Source organism: Amblyraja radiata, chromosome 15 (genome assembly GCF_010909765.2).
Source record: "Amblyraja radiata isolate CabotCenter1 chromosome 15, sAmbRad1.1.pri, whole genome shotgun sequence".
NCBI lineage: Eukaryota > Metazoa > Chordata > Chondrichthyes > Rajiformes > Rajidae > Amblyraja > Amblyraja radiata.
This window is the reverse complement of record NC_045970.1, coordinates 13,901,514-13,908,504: the sequence shown is the minus strand read 5'-3', so window position 1 is coordinate 13,908,504 and position 6,991 is coordinate 13,901,514. Positions and strand designations below refer to the sequence as shown.

General features: G+C 38.6%; 1 non-coding gene across 1 annotated transcript; it reads right to left on the bottom strand.

The window, feature by feature from the left end:
• Positions 1–499: 499 nt before the first annotated feature.
• On the bottom strand, positions 500–691 carry LOC116981668. Its single transcript, XR_004414273.1, has one exon. It is a non-coding gene; the product is annotated as a U2 spliceosomal RNA (small nuclear RNA).
• Between the last annotated feature and the right edge of the window lie 6,300 nt (positions 692–6,991).

The following is a 6,991-nucleotide window of genomic DNA, read 5'->3' as shown; positions in this document are numbered from 1 at the left end:
TTAATAAATTGTCACCTAATATCGATGTTCTCCGCCCAAGTGGTTTGGTATATGCCACCACTGTGATGTTGTTATCTTATAAACGAACATGCAAATTTGGTGGATTACTGAGCAAATGCTTCACTAGAATTAAGTAATATATAACATGTTTAAGTCAATTCATATTGGCATTAAGTATTACAAGCTCAGTAACACATCAGGACACATAAGATGTTACTCAAAACAGGTGGAAGTGTACAACCATAATCCTTCCTGCCGATAAATTCCATGATAGCACTACAGATTAATCCATTTGCCTCCATATTACAGGTATGGAGATAGTTGTGAACACTAGTATCTCAGCTCATAGGAAAGGTACAAAATTCAGTAGCTGGTAATGCTGCTATATCCCAATTACTTTGCCACGTAGTTGATTGGTGGTTAATGCACCATGACTGATAGTCTTAATGAATACCAGATAACAAAGTTGTGGATGGTCAACGTAAATATCTGGATATATATTTTGTGCATCGTTCCCAGAGGCACTGCAATACTGGGTCGATGCATGGAGTGGACGGAGCAAGCCCCTATTCCATCTCCCTGTTCCAAAATTCAATTTAATATATGGTCCCTAGATAAGGGACGTATCAGATTATTAAACTGATAAGAACAGATACTACACTTGATCTTAGCCAAAAGGCCGAGAAGCGATGCAGCTAAAGCTGTATCCAAGGATAGTTTGTCGTTAATATATAGACATGCCATGACCGAACGTTTCTAAGTGTCAGGGCTAGTTGATTCTGGATTACTTTGACTTAAATGCCGCAACGCTCATCATGGTTACTCCATCCAGGTAATTGCGGTATATCCGAAACTTATATGAGAAGGTACTGAATAGTGTGCATCTTCAAGGTCGATGTCTACCATAAAGTATCCTTGGATCCATGGTAGTAGTTACAAATCCCATGAATGGGTATACCTGGTGAAATACTCAAGTGGTTTATCAACGATGGTGCGACATTCACCATCGTGGGAGGGTAGACCCCTTGCGGTGCTTGCAGAATTGGTGGCAAGATATTAATTCTATTCCCCTTTTATTTATTTTTTGGTATATAACTACCAAGAGTGATAGCTTCCTAACCAGGCGTGATTCACCCACCCCTTGTTAGTACAACCCTTAACCTTTATGTGATGGTAGGAACTGTCTTCATTGTTGTTTTCTTCGGTTTCTGGTTCCTTGTTCTTGTAGAGACGATGTTTGTTGGGGGGTGGCGCATTTTCCCTGGGGCCTGCTCTGGGCCGTGGCCTAAAATGCTACGGGTTTGGCATGCAGGCCCCGAGCTTTCACCAGTACCATAAGGTAGACGCACCTGGTGGACATGTAGAGGTACTGCTGTCTGGTTTAGTGTGGTGCTCATTCCAGACTCTGCCCTCTTGTGCCGAATAGTTTGAACACTTCGTCCAGTTTTTTAGGACTGGTTTGGTAAGTGCCAGGTAGCAGGATCTGTGCTTGTGAGGTCGGCGTTCTCATAGTCCTGTTAATTTCATAGATTGAGGGCAGGTTTGTGAGTTCATTTGAGAAGTTATGAGGTATACCGTCGAACAGTAGGGTCAGGTGTTTTGCCATACTACCCTGCCCTTCTGGAATGAGCAGGTGGACATGATAGCCGACGTCAGGGTACCAAATGCATTTTTTAAATATTTAGGTTAAATGCGCTGCTCAATGTATCCCCCAATAATGGCGGGCACTTTGAGTAAATGCAATTTAGGGAGGCGTGATAAAACCAACGCCTCATGGCTACCTGTCTTGGAGAGATTTTTTGGAAAAGACAGGTAGTAAGCTGGCCATCAGTTGAAACTGAAAAGCCATCTCGCTAGTGGTGGAGCCACATAGCGGCCACACCCAGCAGCTCTTCCTGATCCTGTACCTCAAGCATACTCCCGATATTGTTCAGCCAGTGATCCCTCTTCATGACCAGCCCAGCCACTGGTCACCCCAAAGCTAACCACACTAAGGAGGAAGCAATGGGCAGTGCCTAGGCACTGTGGAGGGAATGCCTGAACCCTCCAGCGAGACTGCCCCTCACGTAGCGTGTCTCGCAGGAGCTCATGCTCCAGGAGCCGCTCCAGCGGCTCAGGCGGCTGTCTCTCTCCCATGCGGGTGGAGAGACGTCCCCTCCGACAAGTCGGAAGCCACCGGCCGGATGCCTCTTCGGATGGCTGAACATCCAGCCCGCAGCTCAGGCACTAGCGGGACTGGCCTCGGCGCGGTGTGGGGATAGCGGTGCGCCCGGTAAATGTTCCTACCGCCTTCTTCTGGAGCTTTTGTGCCTTGTAGTAGCGAGAGCGCCCCTCTAACAGCGCGTCTCGCAGGCACCTGCTCCGAGAGCCGCTCCAGCGGCTCAGGCGGCTCTCTCTCCCCCCGTGCGGGTGGAGAGACGTCCCGTCCCAAATCGGGAACACCTGCCGGATGCCTCTTCGGGTGGCTATACATCCAGCCCGCTATCGGGCTGGCCTCGGCACGGTTTCGGGGAATTGCGGAACACCGGGTCGCTCCTACCGCCTGTTGCTGCCCCCCTTCCCCGACGGAAACCGTTCCTCCTCGAACGGGGGACAGTTTTGTTCCAGAGCCTTTTTCTCTGCCTGTAAAACACAAGCAGAAAAAGGGGCTCCCCTGTAAAAGAAACCCGACCTCAGGGTACTCACCTGACGGTCCGGTTCATTCTGTTGCGGGAGAGCCTAACTCCCGCTGCCGCTGTTGCACTGCTGGCGTAATGCCGCGCCTGCGCACTGAGCGGGTTCTTCACGTAGTCACTCACGTGACTCCGAAGTAAAATTCATCTACCTGATGTTCAAGTATAAAGTAGGGTTGAGTGTGCTGAATCATCTGCTCTACCACTTAATCACAAGATGCAAGACATGAATATAAAAATTGGGGGTGAGGGAATTAAATTCTGTAGTTGGAATGTCAAGGGAATTAATGAAACTATCAAGAGAGGCAAAGTGTTAGCTCATTTAAAATCATTGAAAACAGATATAATATTTCTCCAGGAGACACATCTTAAAAAGGAAGCACAACACAGATTGAAAGCAAAATGGATTGCTAAAGCGTACCACTCTTCATTCTCACATAAAGGTATACCCTTTAAACATATATCAACGATAGAAGACATTGAAGGCAGATATATTGTAATAATAGGGGAGTTATACTTAAAAAAGGTGACTCTCCTCAATGTGTATGGACCAAATTTTGATAGCCCTCTGTTTTTTAAGAGAATTCTTAACAATATCCCGGAATGTACACAACATAACTTAATAATCGGTGGAGATTTAAATTGTACATTGGATGCTTGTTTGGATAGATCATCAACTCAAAGAAAACTAAAATCTCGATCAAGTGAATTTTTAAATTCATACATTAATACTACTAATATTAAGGACGTTTGGAGAATTGAAAATCCATTGGGCCGAGAATATTCATTTTACTCACCAGTACATAAAACTTACTCAAGGATAGACTATTTTTTAGTAGATTCAAAAATTATCCCATTTACCTATAACTCACAATATCATAACATCATAATCTCAGACCACGCTCCATTAACATTTATGATCAAAGTAAACGGAATGGCAGAGACACAGTCACACTGGAGATTTAATCCCCAAATCTTAAAACATAAGTTATGTAATGAATACCTAGTTAAACAGATTAAAAAATTTTTGAGGCTAACGATAGCCCTAAAATCTCTGCTTCCCTTCTTTGGGAAACATTTAAAGCATTCGTACGAGGAGCATTAATTTCTTCCCAATCATTTTTTAATAAAGAGAATAGGGCCAAACAACAGAAACTGGAAATGGAAATAAAGCAATTAGACACAGAAAATGCAGCAGCACCATCCACGATAAAACACAATAAAATTGCAGTATTGAAATATAAATTAAACAAGATATATTCAGACCAAGATATAAAATTTTATCAACATACAAAACAATTAAATTTTGAATTTGGTGATAAACCACAAAAACTATTAGCGCGTCAACTTCGCAAATTGGATGGGGAAAAAACAATATACAAAATTAGAACAGACAAGGGAGAAACATTAACACTGCCTAAAGATATTAATGATAGATTATTACAATACTACCAAAAATTGTATTCATCTAAAATAACAGAACAATCAACGGGAATGGAAACATTTTTACAGAATTGTAAGTTTGCGGATCTAGATCGGAAAGAGAGTGAATTGCTAGGGGCTGAAATTACGATAAACGACATCGAAGAGTCAATCAAATCTTTAAAAAACGGAAAGTCTGTAGGCCCCGATGGTCTAAATTCTGAATTTTATAAAAAAAATTATGATTTGCTTTCCCCACGCCTACAGACAATGTACAAATACGCATATACTCAACAGAAACTCCCAGAAACTCTAAATAAATCTACAATCATACTCATACCAAAAACGGACAAGGATCTTGAAGACCCAGGTTCATACAGAGCTATAGCCCTCTTAAATACTGATCAGAAAATATTAACTAAAATTATATCTAATAGATTGAGCTTAGTGATCAGCAAATTAATACATCCCGACCAAACAGGGTTTATCCCCAAACGGTATTCATTTTATAATCTGAGAAGATTATTTAATATTATATACTCCAATAGAATCCCTAATGCAGATCTAGCAATTATCTCGTTAGATGCTGAAAAAGCATTTGACCAGGTAGAATGGCCATATTTATTTTCGGTGATGGAAAAATTTCAACTAGGAGAGAAGTACTGTACATGGGTTAAATTGTTATATTCTAATCCAATAGCTAGAATAGTAACAAACAAAATGTTATCAACTACATTTAATCTCTCTAGAGGCTGTAGACAAGGATGTTCACTATCCCCACTGTTATTTGCTCTTGCAATCGAGCCCCTAGCAGAAAGCGTTAGAAACCATCCAGGAATATTTGGATACAATACTAGAGACACAAGGAATAAAATCTCCTTACATGCAGATAATGTACTAATATATATTACAAAGTTAGAAACTAGTATTCCAAACCTATTAAATCTAATAACTCAATTTGGTCAGTTTTCGGGATATAGAATTAATTGGAATAAAAGCAAAATTATGCCAATAACAAAATTCAATTTACATACAATACAACAATCCCTTTTTAAAATAGTTAAAGATAAATTTAAATACTTAGGAATCTATGTAACTAAGACATATACCTCTTTATTTAAACTAAATTTCCCACCCTTACTGAATAAACTACATAAGAATATTCAATACTGGAAAACACTCCCCATTTCAATGCTTGGGAGAATTAATGCTATAAAAATGATTGTTTTACCGCGACTGCTGTACCTACTTCAATTAATTCCGATATATATCCCAAAAACTTTTTTCAAAAAGTCGACTCCATTGTTACAAGTTTTGTCTGGGATTATAAGAATCATAGAATAAGTAAAAAACATTTATGTAAGTCAAAGATAAATGGAGGTTTGGCTTTGCCAAATTTCTTATTTTATTTTTGGGCAGTCCATATTAAAAACATGAATTTCTGGCTGGAAGAAATGGACCAACAACCAGATTGGCTAATGATGGAAAAGGAAGACTGTCTACCTTTTGAAATTGGACCGATCATATTTGCCCCCACAAAACTGCACAAAAAAACCTATAAAGAAAACCCCATAATACATAGTGGAATACGAATTTGGAAACAAATAAAAAAAGATTTAAAATTGAATAATATACCACTCTGCCTACCCATTGTAAATAATCCTTTATTCAAATCATCCTTTATGGACAAAGGTTTCACACAATGGAAAAATTATGGAATCAAAAATATAGGACATCTTTATGGGAAAGGTACTTTTCTTTCATTTCAAGAGTTACAACAGAATTATGGACTGCACTCAAATAATTTCTTCAGATATCTACAAATTAGAGATTATGTTAAATCTAATACACAAGTCTACAGGAATAGGGAATCAGAAATTCTTGATGAATGTTTGAACAAGCATCCTAACACTGAAAAACTAATAGCTTATATTTATAACACCCTACTAAACAACGAGGTACCACCGACCGAACCATATAGATACAAATGGGAAAATGAAATAGGTCACCCTATAACGAAAGATATGTGGGACGAAAGTTTACAACAAATACATCAATGTTCATTAAATGCTAGACATACTTTAATACAATTCAAGGTCTTACACTACTACACTACACTACACTACACTACTCTAAAATAAAACTAAATAGAATCTTCCCACAAATCTCTCCTATTTGTGATAAATGTCTACATCTAGAGGTTAATTTAACACATACGTTTGCAAACTGTATAAAACTTAAACATTTCTGGACTGATATTTTTGAAATAACTTCAGAAGTTATTAATACAAAACTGGACCCAGACACAAAATTAATAATACTTGGAATATCAGAACAAAGCTTAACACTCACAACAAACCAAATAAATTTCCTCGACTACAGTATAATAACCAGGAAAAAATTAATATTAAAATTTTGGAAAGGCCCTACAACCCCCACAATTAAAATGTGGATTACGGAAATGTCGGAGACCCTATACTTAGAAAGAATTAGACTTGTCTTAATGGACAAACAAGATCTTTTCCATAAAGTTTGGGCTCCATTCATTAACTATCTGAAGGGATAGATTGGCACAGCACGAGGACCCAACTGAAACTTGAACTCAGGACCAGATGAAAAGCTATACTTTATAACCTACGAACCTATCTCCATTGATGTATTACAGGTAACCCATTCCACCTCCCTTGTTTTTCTGTTGTTTTTTTATTTATTTTTTTTATTTGTAACTTTCTACCCTCTCTTTCTCTCTCTTTCTATAAAAAATAAAAACACTAGAAGCAGAAGTAATTGATAATGGAACATTTTAATAATGTATGACTGATGTATATGAAATTTTTTTTTACTATAATATATAACTATATTTTATAATATGTCTACTTCTAATAAAAAAAACAAAA